General features: G+C 35.2%; 1 protein-coding gene across 4 annotated transcripts in view; it reads left to right on the top strand.

The window, feature by feature from the left end:
- Nucleotides 1–24,774, top strand: part of GTDC1 (glycosyltransferase like domain containing 1) — a 397,042-nt gene that overhangs the window by 91,245 nt on the left and 281,023 nt on the right. For 2 of the 4 annotated variants that reach the window (XM_081261470.1, XM_081261469.1), the window contains exon 1: nt 701–761. The exons of the other annotated variants lie outside the window; for them this stretch is intronic. The gene's annotated coding sequence lies outside the window, so the exon portion shown is untranslated. Of the gene's footprint in view, nt 1–700; nt 762–24,774 lie in introns of those variants that run through there. 4 annotated transcript variants of the gene reach the window in all.

Below are 24,774 nucleotides of genomic sequence, written 5' to 3'. Positions count from 1 at the left end.
TACTATACTTCTGACTTTAATATATGCAGCACATGTTATCTACTATGGGGTATATGGTAACATCTTAGTTATTTTCAAGACTGTACAAGGCCTTTAGGGAACATAGGGCTGTGTGAGTTAAGTAATAGTTTACATCTGATGCATTGCTTTTCAGAAAGTAGTGTTCCTAAGGTATTTTCCCCAGATCAGCAAGTGTTTGTGTACTTCTGTTTGGGATGAAAACCTCAAACCTGGACTGATTATCCATATGCATTCCAACTCCCCCCAGAGATTTTAAGCAGTTCTCTGCAGAGGTTTTTGACAGTTTTTTGGATTATGGGCCTTCTTGCAACTTTGATAAACTATTGACCTTCTCTCTAGAGACATATCCATTTACCTAAACCCACAAACTTTACGTTCTTCATACAGGAGTACATGGACTTCTGAAAATCATCCGTTGACCAAGGTTAAGGACATTTAATCTGAATTATTATTATTATTATTAATTGATTTGGGGAATCCTTGGGAAGACTGAAGAAGCTCTTACTAATTAAAAATAACTATAGAATCACTGAGCACATTTCTATTCTTAGACATTCTTTTCCCAGAATAATCCAAGACCAGATAATCCAAGTCAGCTCTTGTCCAGATCAAGATTCAGAATTCAGACTGGATTTATTTTTAAGATAACAGCTTAATTATGTCCTTTGTGATCTGGCAGATACCTTTGCATTAGGCCTGAATCGACATCTGCAGAGATATTGGTATACCTGGTTTATCAGGTAAGTGAATTTTGTGTAATTTTTGTGTCTCCATCAATTTAGTCCTTTGGCAGTCTGTGACATTTCCTATCATGTGCTGTTTATTTCAATGTGGATCAGTAAGATGATCAAAGTTTCTAAAGAGAAGGAAGCAGTCTTTCGTAAGTTTTACCAGATCACTTCCCTGCTGCTTGAAGTCAGATTTCTTTCTTTTTTTTTTTTTATTGGTTGTTCAAAACATTACATAGTTCTTGATATATCATATTTCACACTTTGATTCAAGTGGGTTATGAACTCCCATTTTTACCCCGTATACAGATTGCAGAGTCACATCAGTTACACTTCCACTGATTTACATATTGACATACTCATGTCTGTTATATTCTGCTGCCTTTCCTATCCTCTACTATCCCCCCTCCCCTCCCCTCCCCTCCCCTCTTCTCTCTCTACCCCCTCTACTGTTGCCAATGTCTTGGCTTGGCACAGAATCACGAGCCACCACACACCTTGTAGATTCAAACAGCAATTCTTTATTCCCGAACTCACAACGGCCTCCACACACGCTCTGGGGCAATCCCAGTTCTCCTCCGCCCAATTCACCTACTCCACAAGGCTTTCCTCCCAAAATACTCTCTGAATCTCACGAGAACTCAAAGGGAGCTCAGGTAGCAGGAACGCCCTATTTCCAGCAGCAATAATCCTCAACATCGAACTTCCCTAAAACCCAAGGTCTTAAACTGGGAACGCCCTTAACCCAAGGAGCTGGATACTTCCTCAAACTGCAGGATACACCCAAATCCTGGATCCACCCTCCTCCTTGAGTAGGGTCATCTTTCTCAAATACACATGCAAGGTCAACAGCGAAATTCCAAGGCAAGTCCATTTAACATGGGGTACGCTGGCAAGGAAATTTCGATGCGTCATTCCTACTTGGTAATGGCCCTCAGCATACTGTAATTCATTTCTCCCCCTTGTATTATTTTTCCCTTTCCCCTCACTTCCTCTTGTATGTAATTTTGTATAACCCTAAGGGTCTCCTTCCATTTCCAAGCAATTTCCCTTCTCTCTCCCTGTCCCTCCCACCTCTCATCCCTGTTTAATGTTAGTCATCTTCTCATGCTATTCTTCCCTACTCTGTTCTTAGTTACATTCCTTATATCAAAGAAGACATTTGGCATTTGTTTTTAAGGGATTGGCTAGCTTCACTTAGCATAATCTGCTCTAATGCCATCCATTTCCCTCCAAATTCTATAATTTTGTCATTTTTTAATGCAGAGTAATACTCCATTGTATATAAATGCCACATTTTTTTTTATCCATTCGTCTATTGAAGGGCATCTAGGTTGCTTCCACAGTCTTGCTATTGTGAATTGTACTGCTATGAACATTGATGTAGCAGTGTCCCTGTAGCATGCTGTTTTTAGGTCTTTAGGGAATAGACCCAGAAGGGGAATAGCTGGATCAAATGGTGGTTCCATTCCCAGCTTTCCAAGAAATCTCCATACTGCTTTTCAAATTGGTTGCACCAATTTGCAGTCCCACCAGCAATGTACAAGTGTACCCTTTTCCCCACATCCTCGCCACCACTTGTTGTTGTTTGACTTCATAATGGCTGCCAATCTTACTGGAGTGAGATGATATCTTAGGGTGGTTTTGATTTGCATTTCTCTGACTGCTAGAGATGGTGAGCATTTTTTCATGTACTTGTTGATTGATTTTATGTCCTCCTCTGAGAAGTGTCTGTTTAGGTCCTTGGCCCATTTGTTGATTGGGTTATTTGTTATCTTATTGTCTAATTTTTTGAGTTCTTTGTATACTCTGGATATTAGGGCTCTATCTGAAGTGTGAGGAATAAAGATTTTTTCCCATGATGTAGGCTCCCTATTTACCTCTCTTATTGTTTCTCTTGCTGAGAAAAAACTTTTTAGTTTGAGCAAGTCCCATTTGTTGATTCTAGATATTAATTCTTGTGCTATGGGTGTCCTATTGAGGAATTTGGAGCCCGACCCCACAGTGTGTAGGTCGTAGCCAACTTTTTCTTCTATCAGATGCCGTGTCTCTGGTTTGATATCAAGCTCCTTAATCCATTTTGAGTTAACTTTTGTGCATGGCGAGAGAAAGGGATTCAATTTCATTTTGTTGCATATGGATTTCCAATTTTCCCAGCACCATTTGTTGAAGATGCTATCCTTCCTCCATTGCATGCTTTTAGCCCCTTTATCAAATATAAGAAAGTTGTAGTTTTTTTTATTGATTATTTAAAGCATTACATAGCTCATGATATATCATCTTTCATACATTTTACTCAAATTGTGTTTTGAACTCCCGTTTTCACCCCAAATACAGATTGCAGAATCACATCTGTTACATATTCACATTTTTACTTAATGCCATATTAGTGACTGTTGTATTCTGCTACCTTTCCTATCCCCTACTATCCCCCCTCCCCTCCCCTACCCTCCCATCTTCCCTCTGTACCTCCCCTGTTGTTGTTCAATTCGCTCCCTTTTTTTCCCGCCCCCTTGCCCCTCATGACCTCTTATAATTTTATGTATCATTGAAGGTCTCCTACCATTTCCATATGCTTTCCCTTCTCTCTCCCCCCATTCGTCTTTGTTTACTGTAGTCTTTTCCTCATGCTCTTCCTTCCTGTTCTGTTCTTAGTTGCTCTCTTTATATCAAAGCAGACATTTGGCATTTGTTTTTTAGGGCTTGGCTAGCTTCGCTTAGCATAATCTGCTCTAATGCCATCCATTTCCCTGCAAATTCTATGATTTTGTCATTTCTTAGTGCTGCATAATACTCCATTGTGTATAGATGCCACATTTTTTTTTATCCATTCATCTACTGAGGGGCATCTAGGTTGGTTCCACAGTCTAGCTATTGTGAATTGTGCCGCTATAATCATTGATGCAGCCGTATCCCTATAGTGCGCTCTTTTAAGGTCCTCAGGGAATAGTCCGAGAAGTGCGATAGCTGGGTCAAATGGTGGATCCATTCCCAGCTTTCCCAGGAATCTCCATACTGCTTTCCAAATTGGCCTCTCCATTTTGCAGCCCCACCAGCAGTGTACAAGTGTACCCTTTTCCCCACATCCCCGCCAACACTTATTGTTGTTTGACTTCATAATGGCTGCCAGTCTTACTGGAGTGAGATGGTATCTTAGGGTGGTTTTGATTTGCATTTCTCTGATTGCTCGAGATGGTGAGCATTTTTTCATGTACTTGTTGATTGATTGTATGTCCTCCTCTGAGAAGTGTCTGTTTAGGTCCTTGGCCCATTTGTTGATTGGGTTATTTGTTATCTTATTGTTTAATTTTTTAAGTTCTTTGTACATTCTGGATATTAGGGCTCTATCTGAGGTGTGGGGGGTAAAAATTTGTTCCCAGGATGTAGGCTCTCTATTTACCTCTTTTATTGTTTCTCTTGCTGAGAAAAAACTTTTTAGCTTAAGTAAGTCCCATTTGTTTATTCTTGTTATTAACTCTTGGGCTATGGGTGTCCTATTAAGGAATTTGGAGCCCGACCCCACAATATGTAGATCGTAGCCAACTTTTTCTTCTATCAGACGCAGTGTCTCTGATTTGATATCTAGCTCCCTGATCCATTTTGAGTTAATTTTTGTGGATGGCGAGAGAAAGGGATTCAATTTCATTTTGTTGCATATGGATTTCCAATTTTCCCAGCACCATTTGTTGAAGATGCTATCCTTCCTCCTTTGCATGCTTTTAGCCCCTTTATCAAATATAAGATAGTTGTAACTTTGTGGATTAGTCTCTGTGTCCTCTATTCTGTACCATTGGTCCACCTGCCTGTTTTGGTACCAGTACCATGCTGTTTTTGTTACTATTGCTTTGTAGTACAGTTTGACCTCTGGTATCGCTATACCTCCAGATTCACACTTCCTGCTTAGAATTGCTTTTGCTATTCTGGGTCTTTTGTTTTTCCATATGAATTTCATGATTGCTTTGTCTATTTCTACAAGAAATGCCGTTATGATTTTGATTGGCATCGCATTAAACCTGTAGAGAACTTTGGGTAATATTGCCATTTTGATGATGTTAGTTCTGCCTATCCATGAACAGGGTACATTTTTCCATCTTCTGAGCTCTTCTTCTATCTCTCTCTTTAGCGTTCTGTAGTTTTCATTGTATAAATCTTTCACCTCTTTTGTTAGGTTGATTCCCAAGTATCTTATTTTCTTTGAGGATATTGTTAATGGAGTGGTTTTCCTTATTTCCATTTCAGAGGTTTTGTTGCTGATATACAGGAATGCCTTTGATTTATGCGTGTTGATTTTATAACCTGCTACTTTGCTGAATTCATTTATTAACTCTAGCAGCTTCTTTGTAGAGTCTTTTGGGTCTGTTAAGTACATTATCATGTCATCCGCAAATAGCGATAATTTTATTTCTTCTTTTCCTATTTTTATGCCTTTAATTTCTTTTGTCTGTCTAATTGCTCTGGCTAGTACTTCGAGAACTAAATTGAATAGAAGTGGTGATAGAGGGCTTCCCTGTCTTGTTCCAGATTTTAGAGGGAATGCCTTCAGTTTTTCTCTGTTTAGGATGATGCTAGCCTGAGGTTTAGCATATATAGCTTTTACAATGTTGAGGTAAGTTCCTGTTATCCCTTGTTTTTCTAGTGTTTTGAACATAAAGGGATGCTGTACTTTGTCAAATGCTTTTTCTACATCCATCGAGATGATCATATGGTTCTTGTCTTTAAGTCTATTGATGTGGTGAATAGCATTTATTGATTTCCGTATATTGAACCAGCCTTGCATCCCAGGAATGAATCCTACTTGATCATGGTGCACAAGTTTTCTGATATGGTTTTGTATTCGATTCGCAGAATTGTATTGAGAATTTTTGCATCCAAGTTCATTAGAGATATTGGTCTGTAGTTTTCTTTCTTTGAAGTATCTTTGTCTGGTTTTGGGATCAAAGTGATGTTGGCCTCATAGAATGAATTTGGAAGAGCTCCTTCTTTTCCTATTTCTTGAAATAGCTTGAAAAGTATTGGTATTAATTCTTCTTTGAAGGTTTTGTAGAACTCCGCTCTATACCCATCCGGTCCAGGGCTTTTCTTGGTTGGTAGTCTTTTGATGGCTTCTTCTATTTCTTCCTTTGTTATTGGTCTGTTTAAATTGTGTGTGTCTTCCTGTCTCAATCTGGGCAAATCATATGCCTTAAGAAATTTATCGATATCTTCACTATCTTCTATTTTATTGGAATATAGGGTTTCAAAATACTTTCTAATTATCTTCTGAATTTCTGTAGTGTCTGTTGTGATATTGCCTCTTTCATCCCGTATGTTAGTAATTTGAGTTCTCTCTCTTCTTCTTTTCGTTAGCATGGCTAAGGGCTTGTCTATTTTATTTGTTTTTTCAAAGAACCAACTTTTAGTTTTATCAATTTTTTCAATGGTTTCTTTTGTTTCAATTTGGTTGATTTCTGCTCTAATTTTAATTATTTCTTGTCTTCTACTACATTTGCTGTTGTTTTGCTCTTCCTTTTCTAGGTTTTTGAGGTGTTGTGTGAGTTCATTTATTTGTTGGTTTTTTCTTTTTTTGAGGTAAGAACTCCAAGAAATGAATTTCCCTCTTAAAACTGCTTTCATTGTGTCCCATAGATTCCGGTATGTTGTGTCTGTATTATTATTTGACTCTAAGAATTTTTTCATCTCCTCCTTTATGTCTTCTATAACCCATGATCATTCAATAACATATTGTTCATTTTCCATGTGATGTAGGATTTTTCCTTCCTTCTTTTATCATTGATTTCCAATTTCATTCCATTATGATCAGATATGGTGCTATTTACTAAGAGTTGCCTTATGGCATAATATATGGTCTATCTTTGAGTAGGATCCATGTGCTGCTGAGAAGAACGTGTATCCACTTGATGATGGTTGATATATTCTATATATGTCGGTTAAGTCTAGGTTATTGATTGTGCTGTTGAGTTCTATAGTTTCTTTATTCAGTTTTTGTCTAGAGGATCTGTCTAATGGCGAGAGCGGTGTGTTGAAGTCACCCATAATTATTGTGTTGTGGTCTATTTGACTCTTGAACTTGAGGAGAGTTTGTTTTATGAACGTTGCAGCTCTATTGTTTGGTGCATACAAATTGATGATTGTTATGTCTTGTTGGTGGATAGTTCCTTTTAACAGTATATAGTGTCCTTCTTTATCCTTCTTGATTAACTTAGGTTTGAAGTTGATTTTATTCGATATGAGTATGGCCACTCCTGCTTGCTTCCGAGGGCCATGTGAGTGGTATGATTTTTCCCAACCTTTTACCTTCAGCCTGTGTACGTCTTTTCCTATCATATGAGTCTCCTGAAGGCAGCATATTGTTGGATTTGTTTTTTTGATCCAGGTTACTAGCCTATGTCTCTTGATTGGTGAGTTTAGGCCATTAACATTTAAGGTTACAATTGAGATATGATTTGTACTTCCAGTCATGCTTCTTTATTTATTTATTTTAGTTTGGCTAGTTTTACTTTTTGGTTACTTTCCTCCCCCTTTATTGAGATACCTCCTGCTGTTAGTTTGGGGCACTATTTTTCAATTCCTCTTCTTGTAGTGTTTTGCTCAAAATGCTTTGCAGAGCTGGTTTTCTTGCTGCGAATTCTTTTAGCTTTTGTTTATCATGAAAGATTTTAATTTCATTGTCAAATTTGAAGCTCAATTTTGCTGGATACAGTATTCTTGGTTGGAATCCATTATTTTTCAGCGTTTGAAATACATTGTTCCAGGATCTTCTCGCTTTCAAAGTCTGTGATGAGAAATCGGACGATAACCTAATTGGTTTACCCCTGAATGTAATCTGCCTCCTTTCTCTCGTAGCTTTTAATATTCTCTCCTTGTTCTGTACGTTGGCTATCTTCATAATTATATGTCTTGGAGTTGGTCTATTATGGTTTTGAATGTTTGGGGTCCTGTAGGCTTACAGGATTTGGCAATCCATTTCATCTTTCATCTCTGGGAAGTTTTCTAGAATTATTTCATTTAATATGCTCTCCATTCCTTTGGTTTGAATCTCTGTGCCTTCTTCTATCCCTATGACTCTCAAATTTGGTTTTTTTATGACATCCCATATCTCTTGAATAGATTGCTTGTGGGATTTAAGCATCTTTTCTGTGTTGACTATATTCTTTTCAAGTTGATAAACCTTGTCTTCATTATCTGATGTTCTGACTTCTACTTGATCAAGTCTATTTGTAATATTCTCGTTTGAGTTTTTAATTTGGTTTATAGTTTCCTGCAATTCTAGGATTATTGTTTGATTTTTTTTTTAAGATCTCTATCTCCTGGTAGAGCTCGTTCTTTGCCATTTGAATTTGTTTGTTTAATTCATTTTCAAAATATACTTTTATTTCTTGGACTTGCTGTCTCATGTCTTCTCTAATATTCCTTTCCATTCGAGTTAGGTATGCCTTGAGTTCTTTCCCTATCCCTGTTTCTGATGTTTCTATGTCCTCCTGTAGAATTGAGTTGTCTTGCATTGTTTGTAATCCTTTTTTCTCTTGTTTTCTCATGTTGTCCACGTTACTTTCCAGCTCTATTTGATTGTCGTGTTTCTGCTCTCTTCTATAGATTTGTTTTGTTTCTGTATTACTCTGATGTCTCTCCTTTGTGTTGTTAAACTATGCCTCCTAACGTGGATTCCGCTGGGAAGGAATTCCGACGTCCGAGCTCCAGTGACGACACTACTCTGCTATGACGGGCCCCAGTCTCCTTGCCGGGGTGTCCTAATGGGGGGGGTGACTGGACTGTCTCTGTTTGGTTTCAACTCCCGGTCGCGGCAGGCGGGCGGTCTCCAGCCACCCAGTATCACAGGCCGCGGGCAGGTGATCAGTCGCCAGCGGGCGGGTGTTCTCCTACCGCCCAGTTACACGGGCAGTGGGTGAACTGTCGCCGGTGGGCCTGCAGTTTACAGCCGCCCAGTCGCGAGGGCCTTGCCTCTAGTCCCCTGGTTTCTCCTGCTAGTCTTGGTTTCTCCTGCTAGACCAGATTTCCCCTGAGTGATGGTTCTCAGCAGTTCAAACTGTACTCTGGGCCTGCCGTTTGTTGGGTGTGGAGGGTGGCTATTGGGAACCCCGGCACTCTATTGTTTTGTTTCCCTTGTGGGGGATAGAACTGTACCGCTTCCTTCCCCGTCTGAAATCCCGTACTCAGCCCGGGGGTCAGTGCGGGCTTGGCTGGCGGGATTCCACTGTGTTGCAGCCACTTATCTCCCTGCTTGCTAGTTAATCCCTTCTCTGCAGCGCCATGCCTTCTGTAGCCGCAGGGCAGGCTGTGCGAATCAGACAGCCTGGATCTCCGGGGTCACACAGTTGGCTTTTGGGATCCCCGGCACTCTATGGTTTTGATTTTTTCTGCTTGCCCCTCCCACAGCGCTGGCTAGACAGGTTTTGTTTTGGCTGCTGATGGGAGGGGGGGTTGAAGGTCAGGTGCCTCTAGTTTCCCCTTAGTCTTAAAGTCAGATTTCTTTATTTTTATTTTATCTCATTATTATTTCATATATGCACACTTCTATAGTAGATTAAAATTCCTCACTCCTCTTTTTATGCATATACTTTAGAGGTTGTGGACAGCTCTCATATTGTTTCTTGGCTGTCAGCCAAGTTGTACACATTTAACTCCTTTAATCTTTCTTTGTAGTCAAGTCAGCTTGGCTGCTTTTTCCAGATTCTCCTCCCGCCCAACCCCCCAAATTTCATCTCCACCATTAGCAAAAAGGAAAAAAAAAAAAAGCAAAAAGCCCATTGCTTGGCTTCTTCTACACCTTTTATTCTTTTTTGATTTCTGGTTTTACCTCCTATTGCTGGTTGAACTAATGTTCATTGAGCCATTGGCAATCCATGAACTCTTTGCCTACAACTATCAGTGTCCCATGTAGTAATAGCATCAGCAGTATATCCTAGAGTAAAGAAAAGAAAATGTAAAAGGAGAACACAGAGAAGCAACATAAAGCATTCTTTAATTACACAGAAGATTTAGACATGCCAAACAAAGTAAATAATTGTACCTGAACCCTTTAACACAGCTTTTGTTGTCCCTAAGTATTGAGCATAAGCATAGGCATGAATCTGAATAATAAGAGAAACATGAATATTGTTTGAAGTTTGGCCACTGCTCTCACTTGGTTTCTTCCCCATGTTCTCACTCCCCTACTGCCTTTTCCAACACTGATCATGACTTGCTATCAGATTCTGTGGCCCTGAACAAAACTGGGCAGGGGATCATTTTGTGAGAAATTAGATAGGCTCAGGTGGTGAATGCTCCATGTCTCCATGTGTGACATCTGAGGCAAATGCTTTAGTGTTTGCTATTTCTATAACAGCCATTGGTTTTCTTTTAACAGTTGATTTGATGGAGATTTGCAGGAGGAAAAGACTGGTAGACTTTTAGTGTTATTTATCAGCACTGTATTAGTTGTGTAACTCCTCCCTGCCCCTCCCCTGATTGGCAGGGAGAAACATACTGTTTTTGTATGATACTGAGCTTAGTGTGAAAATATGCCAGCATGGGATCTGGTCTTGTCACAGTTCATTCTTTCTTTTCATTTGGTGTGTAGAAAATGGACCTCCACTTCTACTTATCTTGTGCATTAGAGAGAAAAAGGTCACACTCTCAGAGATGATAGTTTATTGGTGTTTTTAGTCACCAGATTCAGATTGTATATTTAGTTGAAGGTTGAAATAGCACACACTTGGCTTTCTCGTTTGTTTTAGCTTTGCTTCTAGTACAGAATTGAATAGGATAGAAGAGACGGTTTTTCTGTTTGTATCTGTGGCAACTTTCTAGATGATTTGTGGTTTAATCCTTTACACATTCTTTTTTCAGTCATTTACCATGTCTTTCCTTGTGAAGGCATAAGACATTCAGATTCTAATGTTATAATTTTTTCCTCAGATTATTAAATCTAGAGAAATCAGGGTCAGAATAGCAGCTGATTTACTTCCCTATGTCTTGTGACCTAAAAATTATAATAATTATGTTAGTTCTTCTTCTTCTTCTTCTTCTTTTTTTTTTTTTTTTTTTTTTTTGCTGAATTTCATGGGCTACCTTCACACTATCAGATTTTAAATAAGATTATGTGATTGTGAATCATGTATTTCTTGGTCTCAGGCCTCTTAAGCAGGTAGCTTTATGACTTGGACTCTTTGTAAATCTGATTTTTTAAATAATGTTAATCTCTCACATGGCTCAAACTGTCAACATTTTATACTCAACATTAATTGTGTTAGGCAATTGATACATTCTTTACCTTAACTCTTGTTTCTTGAGTCTTTTCAAAACCTGTCAAAGAAAACAAAAAGCTAACCTAACTTTAAAGGGGCTAAAAAGAAAAAAATTCCCCCAACCCATACTATATTATTCTTTGTTCTCTATTTGCATCAAAGTGACAATCCCACACTGTCTCAATTGAGGGAGTCTAGCACAAAAATAACAAACAGCCTGGCACTGCTATAGGCTTGCAGCCAAAATGTTTTGTGTAGCTTGGTTCTGGCAGTGGTTTTTGTGAGGCAGAGGGTCTACCCTTACAGCATCACTGAAGGAAGGCAAACAGCGGATTTCTTTCTTATACCCATTTTCCCCCCTCTTGTCTTCCTCTATCTTCATGCAGAGCACCATTGTGAGGAAGTCGGGAGAAACATTGTTTTTTTTCTTTCTGAAGTAGAAGTGCCATTCTCCTCACAACTCCCACATTTAGTAAATGGCATTGTTTCCCATAGAAGCTTGTGCTAAATTTGCCTTTTCCAGCTTTCGTAGAGACTTCCTTTACAGTTGCATTTTTGCCATATTTTGCAAAAAGCCTCCCTGAATATTGTTAACTTTGGTCATGTTGACATTGTATTTTTGATTGGTTGGAATCTTGTCTTCATCACAGCTTATTATTTGAATTTGAAACTTTTCAGTAATGTTTACTCATATTATATGGATTTTTATGCCAGCATATCTCTTGTTGAGACCCAAAAGTCTGCCATTGTTTTCTATTTTTGTCTCAAACTCAGGGTCAGCTCATATCTTTTACAAATTGAGTACTCATTTTTAGAATGTCTGATAAGTATTGTTAGATAAGCAAGTGAATTTCCAGGAAAATAAAAGATGTGCCTTTAAATTTTATTTTTGAAAACTCCAAAGTAAAACAGAAGTGCTTTTATGCTTCTTGACTCTTACTGAATTATAGTTGGTGACCTACTGTTAAGAGTGTGAAAATGTGGTGTCTTGAGTTTTAAATGGAGATGATTTGTGCAGGAGACTAGATTTTCACAATGAGCAAGCATTCTGTGAAATTTCGTAGAATGTTCTTCAAAATATAAATGTGTTTTGTGTTGTATTAACAAAAAACAAATTCTTTACTTTCAGGGCATCTATTTTAAAAATCAGTGTTTTATAATCAAGGTAAGAATAATTAAATAGACAGGAATTTTTAAAGAAGATTAGTATTAGTGTAACTGATTTTTATTTTTAAATTGTCAATGATTATTGGTAATAAGAAAATTACTTTGGGAGGAAAAGTTCATGCATTTTTGTAACAGTGTGACAAATGTGCCTGAAAAGAAGTATAAACAGGGTTCTTGTTAGTTATTAATGTGAAACATTTTGTATGCCATACATACTAGGAAATATATCTACTATGGATGTATTAACAAAAAAAATGTGTAATGTAACAGTTTTCCCCCCAGATGTTTATTTTTAATTTAGAAAATGTTTTAAGTCATTAAAAGGATTTGAAAAACAGGTATATCTGAAGTATGCATTAAATAAACTCACCTGTTATTTTCCTTTATTCAAGACAGGTTCAGCAACATATTGGATCATTACTTTAGCAAAACAAACAAATACTCAAGTTGCTTTTTGTGTATAATGCACATGTAATAAATGCTACGAATCCCCTTTCTCCTTAATGTTGTCTTTTAAAACATATACTTAAGCACCTTGTTTTATGCAGAGCTATGGAAAAGAATCTGGGTGAGAGATCTGTTAAGTTACATTGATTGACTCTTTAGGTTGACATTTAAGTTTCTGAATTATGACAATACCGAGAAGGAATGCCAGTGAAAGGCTTTTTCTTTTGATCCAGGTATATTCATGACTGTCTCTCTTGAATCCTCTGTGCCAATGTCTGATAATATTAGAATTGATGATTAAATATAGCACAGACAAAATCCTCTTTCATTCTGTATGCCCACATATATTGAATAATTCTTGTTGCATATTTAATATTATTTATTGATTTTAAATATGTTTTTTGCAGTGTACAATTTTTATTTGCAATTAAACCCTTTATATTTTCATAGTGAGGATATATAACTTAGAAAATGCAACATGAATTGTCTTATGTGTTTATTCTACCTACATACAGAAGCATGGGAGAAAATATAATTGAGAATTATAAATTATAATGTTTAAGCAATTTTTTGGTAAATGCTGTTGAGTTTTCATTTTTTTGTAGGCAACAAATTCTATGCTGTTGTTTAATTCAAAACATGCAGTAAAAACTATTATCTTTATAGTGTAATAGTATATGATTTTCGAGAATTATGTATAGTAATTTCATCATTACATTTGTGGAAACATGGAAGAATGTTTTAGATAACAGAAAAATTGGATGAATACTATATTATTTCAACTAGATTTTATTATATTAAGTACTAAGTTTATAATTACTTCAAGTATTTTATTTCTTTTGAATTTTAATGTAGCTTTCAAATATAACTTCTAGGTAGATGATTTGAATATCTGATTTAATATCAAAAAAGTAACATGGTAACAAATAATGATTTATGTGGTCAAAATTTGAATAATCTTCCGATAGACAGATAGTGTACGGGTTAGTGTCAAAATTCAGTAGATAATATTTCATAAAAGGGTACTTATTAATTCATTTGTGTGATTTTCCTTCCTAATTTTTGATACATTTTGATTTCTCCCACTCCACGGTATTATATGATCATTCTGTAAATACTTAAATACTTTCACAAGTATTTCATATGTTTTCCATGGCATCTCACACTGCTCACTTTTTATCTATGTACCATATGAGTTCCCCCTTTTCAGGTTTACACTGCATATTTTAAGCTGCTGATAGTGTAAGTAGATTGCAAGGTAAAGTGACATTTAGCTTTTTGAGCTAGTCTCATTTTTAGTATGAGAACAGGTCCTCCCCCCATCCTAAATCTTCTCACATTTCCTACTAAAACAATCTTGCTAACATTGAACAAAGAAATTCAGGGATTTGGCTATAGCAGCAATTGAAATGCATCAAAAAGTGGCTACTACAATACAATTTTATTAATGAATGATCTACATTGGTTCCAGCTGTGTCCATGTGATTAGGCCTTCACCAGGCAACAATGGGTATTTCCCTATTGCTTTTATTTGATTTCCAAGAATGTGTCATCTGTTACATCAGCCCTTGCCAATATGCCCCTTTAAAAGTGTTTTTTTTTTTTCCCTTCTAAATTTCTGAAGCATACGTTGAATACCCACACATATCCCTGCTGAAATATTGTTTCTATTGAATAGTGGCCTGGGTTTGTATGCCTGGTCTTGCATCCCAAAATCTCAGAATATAAATTAAAGTAAATGTTTATTAAGTTTATCAGTAAATTTTCAGAAGTGTGGTTGCCTAGTAATGCTAAAGATAGACTATTTTCACTTTTACGTTTCCATCTTAATATTTTATTACAGTGGTATAATGTGTTATAGAGGTGGACAAGCTTGCAGATTGAAATGGGGATCGTCCAGATTGTTCCCTTCCCTGGACCATATGGTATAGTTCTAAAAGCCTTTTGTACGCTGTCTGTTCAGTTTATTGTAAACTCAATCTTTAGTGCACCTAAAAAGATAACCAAATAAAAGTGGGCCTGAGAAAAAGGACTTTATATTATGTAAGGACCCCAGATCTATTTGTTTTAAGAGATAACTGCAGATAAAATTGAAGTTGAGATGATGTTATAAACAAGGGAACTTGCCATTTTCTGAATATTCTTTTGAGATCATATGGATTGTCATAGATTGTCTTTGAATACTGATTTTAAAATGAAAGCAGTTATGTTATCTAACTGTACTTATTATCTTTATATTTTCCATTCATGCAGATTCAGAAAGAAAAGAATGTAACTTTTATCTATCTTGTAGAGGAAATCTTTACCTATGAGCAATGCTAAGTAAGATATAAACTGTGGGTGTTATACACATTAGGTTATTTTTTTTTATCTCACTGAGAATTTAGTGCTAGATAACTTTCAGTAATTTTACCCTTTTAGCTCTTACCTATACACAGAAACAGTTGATGCATTTCTAGATTTTTTTACGTTTCTTCCCCTCCCTCACAACTTATTAAGGTTCTATATTTCTATTTTAGGAAAATAGGATAAAAAGTTACTTATAACCTATACTGATTCTTGGTAAATCGGAATGAGTGATTTCTCCTAACTCTCTTTTTCTCCTTGCCTCCAAAGTAAGCCACTGTTAGAGAAGAACATTAGACGTTACCCACTGCTTTTTGGCACAGGAGATTTGAAGTTGAAATTCTACCAAATGGGGGGAAAAAGCCTGTGAAGAATGTGATTTTTTACTCTATCATTACTCTGAACCACTGAAAGGGTAACTGAGAGGAACTCAAATGTTATTGGAATGTGTAATTTTCCTTTGAATGGCCACAGTGAAATATATTTGAACAAAAAAGGCAGAAAAACTATATGTGGTGTATAGAGTTGATGGTGATTGAAATTAATGAATCTTTTCAGCACTGTGCAATAGAAATTACCCTAAGAGCAGTATATATTTAAAATTTGTCCAAGAGAAGTATACATAAAGAAGGATTATTACTTAGAGAAGTTACTAGAGATAAGACATAGATAGACTATTAGAATAATTTAATAGTGCCAGTTGTGAATTGTACAGAAAATATTTGTTGGGATATATATTTTTCAAGTTTGGAAAATTTTCAAAAACCGAATCACTGATTTCAAGTGTATGTGTGAGGCCTTTCCTATTTAAAACATACTGTTATGTGATCTTTTATTTATTCCTCAGCAATGTTATAAATGCTTATGGAACTGTAAAATATACTCTACACTTTGAAGTGTTAGGTCCCTCTTTCCTCCCCTGTCTCCATTATCTTTTCTTCCCCCTTACTTCTTTACCTTCAGCTATTGATTAATATATGTATATTATTACATATATGATAGATACATTCCATATTATAAAAATGTTTTATAGGTTTGGGGACTTGAAGATTTCAGTTAGGAATATAAAGAAAAATCTTACAATGACTGTGCAGCAACTGGATTCCCAAGGAGAGATTTGACCATATTTATTAAAGTAATCCAGATTATTTAAGATAATAGATAAATTGTAGAAATAAAAATTCAAATTATTTTTTCTAGCTAGGAAAGATTAGATCATACCTAAATCAAGAAAGAGTAAGCTTTGGATCATCTAATGCTAATATCTCCCCTTTGTTGTTGATTCCTTTAAATGGGAAAAATGCCCCTGGTTTCAAATAGTGGAGAATCTTACCATTAGTAACCTAAATGAGTAAGGGTTTTATTTGTCTCATGTGGTAAGAAGGTGGAAGGAAGTTAGTTGATTGGTAACTGATGTCATCAAGAATCCAGGTAACATTTTTCTTTTCTGTGATTCTTAGCACTGAACTTTTACTGTTATTTGGCTGGTGACTTTTACACTTCTAGAAATTGTGTTTACTTTGAAGCAGGAAGAAAAACAAAGGGAAAGCTCAGATTTCTTCTTATAGAGACCTTTCTCCTTTTTTTTTTTTTTTAAGGGATACCTGCTCACAGAGCTGACTGCTATATCTTGCACAAAAGTGTATATCATATAACGCTTTCCATAATGAGATAAATGGTGTTTTCACTTTCCAGCCTTTATTCTGGAGGGAGGCAAGGAGAAGGGGAATTGGACCTACTTGCAATGAGCTGTCCTAAATCTGTCTGTTGTATCTACTGTACTTGCTCATTTCATTTATATTGATAGCTGCTTGGACCTTTGAACTCTCTGCATACTTGGTTTTTATAATAACTTGCTTGGCTCTTATTGAATACCCAGCGAGTGTGTTTGTCTGAGGACAAAGAACTTTAATTGGGTCCTCTTGATGTTTTATTACTTAGCACATTGGTTGACCCTCATCATCTTTTGAATGAATGAGTGAATGAAAGAAGGAATAACAAATATGTCTGTTTGTATTATTGCTGTAAATCATTTATACATTCAGATGGCACTGTAATATTTTCAATTTACAAAGCATTATGGACTAAATCTTGTAGTTTTTTTTTTTAAACGTTTTGCTACAAGATTATCAGTGTAATTATGTAAAAGTTGTTTTTTAGTAGAAGATATTCTGTTATAAGGGTCGCAGGAAATCCTCAAGATGGTTTAATACCAGTGTATGTTGGGAGCGAGTTATTCCATGACTAAGTAAAAAATATGTTTTCCTTTTCATTCTATGCATAGACTATTGTTTAAACAAAGATATTTTGTAGTACTTATATAAATCTCAGTTTTTGAACTGTTTTGAAGTATTTGTTTTAGTTTTTGAAGAAATAGGCAATGTTCATTCATAAGGCAAGCAGGTCATTTGATAATTTATGTTATTGACGTTTGTTTACAAGAAGGAGTTATAAGATCATTGTAAGCCTCATGGCTAAGGGAATACTAAAACAGATTTTATATTAGATGGCATTTTGGGTATATTATTTCTTTTAATTCTTGGAGTGATAGATTTATATTTTTCAATACACATGCAAATGGTTATGTAAGGTAGAATTTCATATCCAAAAGAAACCTTAAGAAATCATCTGTGCATCTGCTTGTCTTGCCCTGCATTGTCTTAGAAGGAAGCAGATCACCTTTTCATTTAAAATCTGCAGATAAGTTTTCTCAAAATGTAACTTGGTAGTGTAATCAGTGTCTTACAACTCCTCCAGTGTCTAACTGAAATTCTTTGTTGTGTTTCTATTCTGTTTCTGTTATTTTGGCCTCAGAAGACAAAATGAACGACTATCTACTATCTCTCATATAGCATCCCCTATGTAACACTATTTGAATAAATCCTTCCCTTTTCATTCATGACGGCAGGGCTGTTGGTACCTTAATTACTAAAACAACCTGTGCATGGATAGAACTTATCTCAAGGCAGGAAATGTATTCAAGTGCGTGGAACTCAAATTTTCCAACTGATCAGTTTATACTTACTAAGAATAAAGGACGTCTTTTTAACATTCAGAAGCAGTCTGGGAGAAGAGTTCCTACATAATCATAATTTAGGCAAGATAGTTTCCTAGATTTGAAGTTGGGTATTGGTAGTTGTCTTTGGCCCTTAAAATGATATTTTGGTCATACTTTTGGAAGTAATAATTTTAGAGTAACACCATGCTCTTAAGAATATTGTGTGTAAAATTTGAACTTTCTCTTGCTTTCACTTTTCTGATCAGAATAGTATCCAACTTATAGTAGGCACTTAATAAATATTTGCTAAGTGAATTGTTTTAGTATCTCTTGGCAGTGCTTCCTGATGTAGGTAGCTTTATGCTTTGCATTTCCCCATTTATCTTTAATTTTGTTTTATGCCACCCAGTAAGCACTCATACTTTATAAATGCTTTACTTTTAAGTTTTGCTCCATTAATCTTTTTATTTAATGGTATTAACAGTGATTTAGGACTTCCTTGAATACCAAGTTATTATGTGATGGCACTGCAGTTTTCAATTCAGGAATATCTCATTTGTTTATTTTTTCTTTATATGGCAAGGAATTATTGTAGCCTATTGATAAGGATTCAGAATATAAAATTGAATGTCTGTTGTATGTACCACATTTTGCTGGGTTATGAATATATACAAAATGAATTGCATGTGAACTTTGCTACCAAGGAATTGAAATCTGGCTGGGGAGATATACATATATATGTACAACTGTAATGTAAGAGTTTCATGGTAACGTCTCTAATTGGGGTAAAAGCAAAGTGTAGGAAACTATAGAGAAAGGAATAAATGCTTCTGAGTAGCTGTATACAGGTGATTGATTGACTAATTCATAGATGAGTTGGAATTTGCATGGGATCTTGAACTGCAAATAAGAGTTTGACAGGTGATGTAGTCAAAAGTGTTTAGAAAGAAGGAACAGCAGCAGCAGCATGTGTAGGTGGAATGTGCATGGAATATTTGAAGAAAATGATAAGGAGTCTATTGTGTAGAGGGTAATGCTGTGTTTGGTGGAGTGACAGGAATTGAAGCTAAAATGGAGCTTGGAACCAAACTGTAAGGGTCATGTTTCCTGTTAAATGTTTTTTTTTTTTTTTTAATTTCATCTAAAAGTCATAGGATTTTGTGCAGGGGACTGATATTAAGATACCTGTAAGTTTCTGAGGAAGAATAGAAAACAGTTTAATGTTGCTGCAGTTAGGGAAAGCACTTAGAAGGCGGATATGTAATTCAGGTTGAAGATGATGAAGGAGACAGAGGTCAGGGCCAGAAGGCTTTGGGAGAAGAACCTGGTACCAGAGGCCTTGGTGGGTCAACCTAAAGCTCTGTGGTCTGGTGATTTGCTTAGAGTGTTCAGCAGTGTCTTGCTCCCAAAAGAGGGAACATTCCAATTCTGAGCCCTCCTTCCACCTACATTATTTTGATAAATTGTAGAACATGTTTTTGGTTCCTGAAACCGAGAGATCAAGTGTTTTAGCTTGAATTCTGGAGGAAAACAAAAGGAATAAAGGGTTGAATGGCTGTTGAGTGAGCCAAGAGCCTCTGTCACATTGTCTCAACTCTCCATTGTCTGGCTCTTAGTTCCCCTTCCTGAAGTAGAACTTACCATTGGTCCCTTGAAACACAACTCAAATGTCTTACAACATTTCTCACTCTATTGTAATTATATAAAGGTGTAGGTAGGCCAGAGACCATTTTTAAATCCTCTTAATATCACATAGCATTTAGTGTAAGCTTTAAAATGTAATCATTTGATAAATTTTTGTTGAATAAAGCAAATTTGTTTATGCTTTACAGTTACATAGATCTTTCTATTCTTTGCATATGCCATACATATTCTCTTAGGGGCTTGCTATCCCTGCTACTTGGGTGGCTTTAGATGCAGGTCTGCATAGCCCCGCCCACTCTTCATCTAGTTTGTGTTTAGATGTCATATTTTTATCATTAGTCATATGTTCTCTGCAATGCCATGATAAATACCACCTTACCCCAGCACTCAGTGGCCACCATCCCTTATCACCCTGCATTACTTTTTTTATAGATACTTCTGTCTGACATATATTCATTTGATAATTCCCTTTTTGCTCTAATTAAGAAGACATTATTGGGGTTGGGGCTGTAGCTCAGTGGTAGAGTGCTTGCCTTGCAGGTGTGAGGACCTGAGTTTGATCCTCAGCACCACACATAAATATATTACGTCCATCTACAACTAAAAAAAAATAAAAATAAAAAAGGAAGACATTACTTATGATAAGAGGACCATTTGCTTCATTGCCTAATTTATCCCCCAACACCTGAAATAACAATGGGCAAACACATAGTAGGCACAGTATTTGTTGAGTGAATGTTTGGTAAAGATTAGGCTAAAAAGGAAAAGAAACATTCCTGCTCAGGTTTGTTTATAGGTTTATGCAAGCCATGGTATCACTGTTATAAGTTTTACGATTGCAAATCATTAATATTGCTTCCAGAAAATAAAGCAAATTCTATTTTCTATAGATTGCACTCATGAAATCTAATTATGGATTAGTGTTTGTTTTAAAAATATTTGAATGCTCAGCATATCCAGTCAGAAAACACTTTTATTATCTATGCCAGCTTAATTTTTAAGGCAGTGAAATGGAAGACTGTCATTTCAGTAAGCAACTTATTTTCATTTGTGAGTATGGAATATTTTGAATATTCTAATTGATTTTTAAAGATGGCTTATAAGAAAATAATCCATGTTTCTATACATTGTACATTTGTCTTTAGGATGGAAGGAAACTAGAAACAGGCATAGAAATGATTTACTTAGAAAGGTACAAGCTGTAAGTAAATTGATTTTTGACAGTTATATCAGGAGGAGGGTCAGTCAGTCCCAAAATAAAAGGGTCTTGGGATACTCAACAATTCTGGAAAACCTGGTTTAAAAAATCATTTTATATTTGTATTAAAGTTTGCAAAGATATTCTGAACTATTTCAGATGAGTTCAAGCTTTTTTTATTTTTTTATTGTATTTTATGGTGAATCTACCCTGCTATTTTCTAAAAATCTTAAGTCTGTAATTTGGCAGTAAAAAGGTTGGTTATGAAATCAATATTATTATATGGCTTTTAGTGTCATAGAATTCCCTTTTGGAAACCCATAAAAACTCATTTTTTTCTCACTATAAACTTTATCTGTCAGTTTTCTAGAAGGTCAGAGTACTAATGTTGGAGGTGATCTGCTCTGGGACAGAGAGTCACCAAAGTGGTAATAAAGTTAAAAAATGCCACATGGTGATTTCCTAAGATTAGAATTTCTTTTTTTCAGTCAAGTTTATGCTTATTTTCAAATATGGAAAGTTATTCATTGATAACTATATTATTAGTGTCCCTTTAAAAATGAATTTTCCACTAATTTTTGCATTTATATATTTCATATTTTCATTAGTATTTTTGTGTTTTCTTGATCTTAATTATTTGTACAGTTCTACTAGGAAATTATTTTCTTTTTAGATTTGTAAGTTATGTTTTTCAGAATAGATGTTATAAAAACGAAACATAACGAAATGGTTGCATTGGAAAAAAATTGCAGAAATTTATTATTTGAAAATGAAACATGTTATTTGGATTATAATGTACTAGATTTTTCAGGATCCATTTTTTTTTAAAAAAACTTTCTGCTAAGTCTGAGTTGCCATTGGTTAGTGTTTATTGAATATGTTTATGTAATATCCATGTATGTATCGCATGTACATAAAAATAGGAAAAATCTGTGCCTATGAGAAGAGACCATCTTTGAAAATGCAAGACTCCATCTTTATTACTAGAATATCCAATGAGGCCCTTTCATTTTTTAACATGTGTAACACATATGGATGATTATATAATAGCATTTTATGCTTTCTTAAATATAAGAAACTTCAGAAATTAAATGTGAGACTTGAAGTTCTTTTAAATTTTATTTATCTTAATATTTAACTAATACTTAATATTTTCCCTTCATTCAAGACTTATATCTAATTATTTAAAGCATAAATTAATTTTGACATTTTACTTGAACTTCATGACTTTAAAACTTTCACTAGTTTTGTGTTTCTATTCAAAACTTTAAATACTGAAATGGTATTTTATTTTCTAACATACTCTGTCAAAGTACAGCTGTGGATTCCTTTTATTTATATAGATCTTGATCTCTTTATAATTTAATAATTCAAGTACACTTTGAAGTTGAGAGTAACTTTTATTTTATGTATTAGACAAAGTTGTATTTAAACTAAATTATAGTATTTGTGATTTGCTATACTACCTTTAGTTTTAACCTTTCCTGATTAGTGTTTTAAATAAGCTTGTTTAGGGCTGGGGATGTGGCTCAAGCGGTAGCCTGGCATGCTTGCGGCCCGGGTTCGATCCTCAGCACCACATACCAACAAAGATGTTGTGTCCGCCGAGAACTAAAAAATAAATATTAAAAAATTCTCTCTATCTCTCTCTCCTCTCTCACTCTCTCTTTAAATAAGCTTGTTTATAGAAATAATAGAATAATTTGATAGCTACTTGTAGTCTCCTGGAGGGGAGAAAGCCTTCAGTAATTGGGTACATCAATCAATTCAGTAGTTACTTATATCAATCAATTCAGCTTCTTCCCTAAAGTTAACAAAAAACTTTGTTTTGAAGTTGAATACATTCAATGAAGACAAGGTGAAGAATAGATTGAAACATGAAGAGGAAAACAAAAATCACTTATAATTCTATCACAAATATTTATTCATGTCCACTTGTGTCTGCTTATGCTCGTGTGTGTGTGCTCACTCTTGCTCTTACTCGCTCGTTCTCTCTCTCTCTCTCTCTCTCTCACTCACTCACGGTTATATATTAATTCCATCATATATTTTCTATATATTCATTTTTTGCAGTTATGCAATAGGGTAAATAATGTTCTCCAATGCCAATAAATTAACTTCTTCATTATGATTTTTGATCTTTAATTATGAGATCTCTTTTTTTTGTGGGATAGTTTGGTTATTTTAGTTTGGAGCAAGGACTTCTTTAAAGATTCTTGATAAATTTTTAGGTTGCTCTTTAGAAGTGGCTTTGTTGAATCCAAAGGTATGCGGTTTTTAAGTTTTTTTTTATATTATGTTCGATTGTAATAGGACATTTTAATATGACAATGCAAAATTAACCTCATGTGTTACTAGAGTATCAGTCTTCAGTCTACATTTTTAAATTCACAGACTATTTTCATCTTCTTCCCAGATACTGAACTTTGGCCATCACCTGCTGTTGCTCTCTTGTAACATACAAGTATTCTGATAACATAATGTGCTCCAACTGTTATACACTGTGAAAATGTAAAGGAGTTTATCTGATGTGTTAAATTTAATTCCTTACAAATAAAGTTTAGAAACAAAGTAGGGAAAGGATCATTAGAGCATTGAGCAAGAGAAATGGCAGAAGGGAAGATCACTTCATTTCTATTCAATCAATTGTGCAACTATTATAGAAAATATAGGATATTGTGTACCTGGTTTTAGGAGTCTATATTATAAATTCTGTTAACTGTAAATGCTAATCAACCTACGGTTTCACATACAGTAAATATACATGCATGCATGCATACATACATACATACATACATACATGCTGGACAGAAATGCAAAGGGAATTAGGGATTAACTAGCTCCTAAATAACCTTGCTCTTATGAACATAGTTTGCAAAGTTTGAAATTACTTTTTAAGAGATGATAATGCAGAGTATAGCTTTGAGTAGTTTGCAAAGAATATTCTACGCTTTAGGGTCTTTGCTTCATTAGACAAAATATTTATATCATTGGAATGTCTCCTTGAAAAACCAGTTGATAAAGAGATAATAATGACAAACAAGGACACTAAATAGATTAAAGTCATAGTGCTTGCTCCAATCAGGAAATGTTGAGCTATTGGTACTTATCTTTTATTCAGTGAAAATATGTGTCAGATGATATGGGCAAGCCTGTGTTTCCCCTGCAGAACTTTGGAGAATAGTAGACCTTCTAGACATTTGACACAGCTGTGTATAAATCCTTTATTCATCAGTCTCAGTCCTAAATATCTTCAGGACCTTAAAATTCAGTCTATTATTAAAGACTGATTCTTTTTCTTATAATAGTGGGTGGTTAATAATATGCCTCTTGTGATATTTAAAAATAGTGGGACAGCTCTCATTACTGCATTTATTAGTCTCAGGTTTACTCAGCCCTGATTTAAACTGAGTTCCCAAGCTTTTTTAAACTTAGCATTAAAGATCTCTAGACATCATCCAGTTTGTCTGGTGTTGATATTTATATCTTAAACCATTTGCAAATCAGAAGATTATTGAAAAATATATGGTGACAGAACAAAACGCCGCTACAGAAAATAAATAGAACAGAATGTGATTTTAACTAATTCTACTTATCATAAATTTCTATGTTCATGTAGAACCTTGGAGATTAGAGAGGTATCACTAAATACTTTAATCAATACAGATTTAAAACATGGTTTTATTGATTTGTATCTTAGAGGACAGATTCAAATACTGACTTCACCTCACACTACTTAGTGCTGTTTGAAAAATCTGTTACTGATGGGGGTTTTTTACTGATATAAAATGAATATTAAAAACACTAAATGTGTCTACAGTTAAGGATATCTATTTCTAGCCCATTAGTCCTTGGTGAAAATTTCTCTTTCTTCTCTCAGGCATTTACCTGATATTCTTTTGCCTCCTGAGCTGCTAAGATTTTTGCATTTTCTTAAGTTGCTTTTCCTCACTGATAAATCAGATTGAATTGTGAGATTAT

This window comes from Spermophilus citellus (assembly GCF_964194105.1).
Source record: "Spermophilus citellus genome assembly, chromosome: 11".
NCBI classification, from domain to species: domain Eukaryota; kingdom Metazoa; phylum Chordata; class Mammalia; order Rodentia; family Sciuridae; genus Spermophilus; species Spermophilus citellus.
Note: the sequence above shows the minus strand (reverse complement) of the source record. Positions and strands in the feature narration are given on the sequence as shown.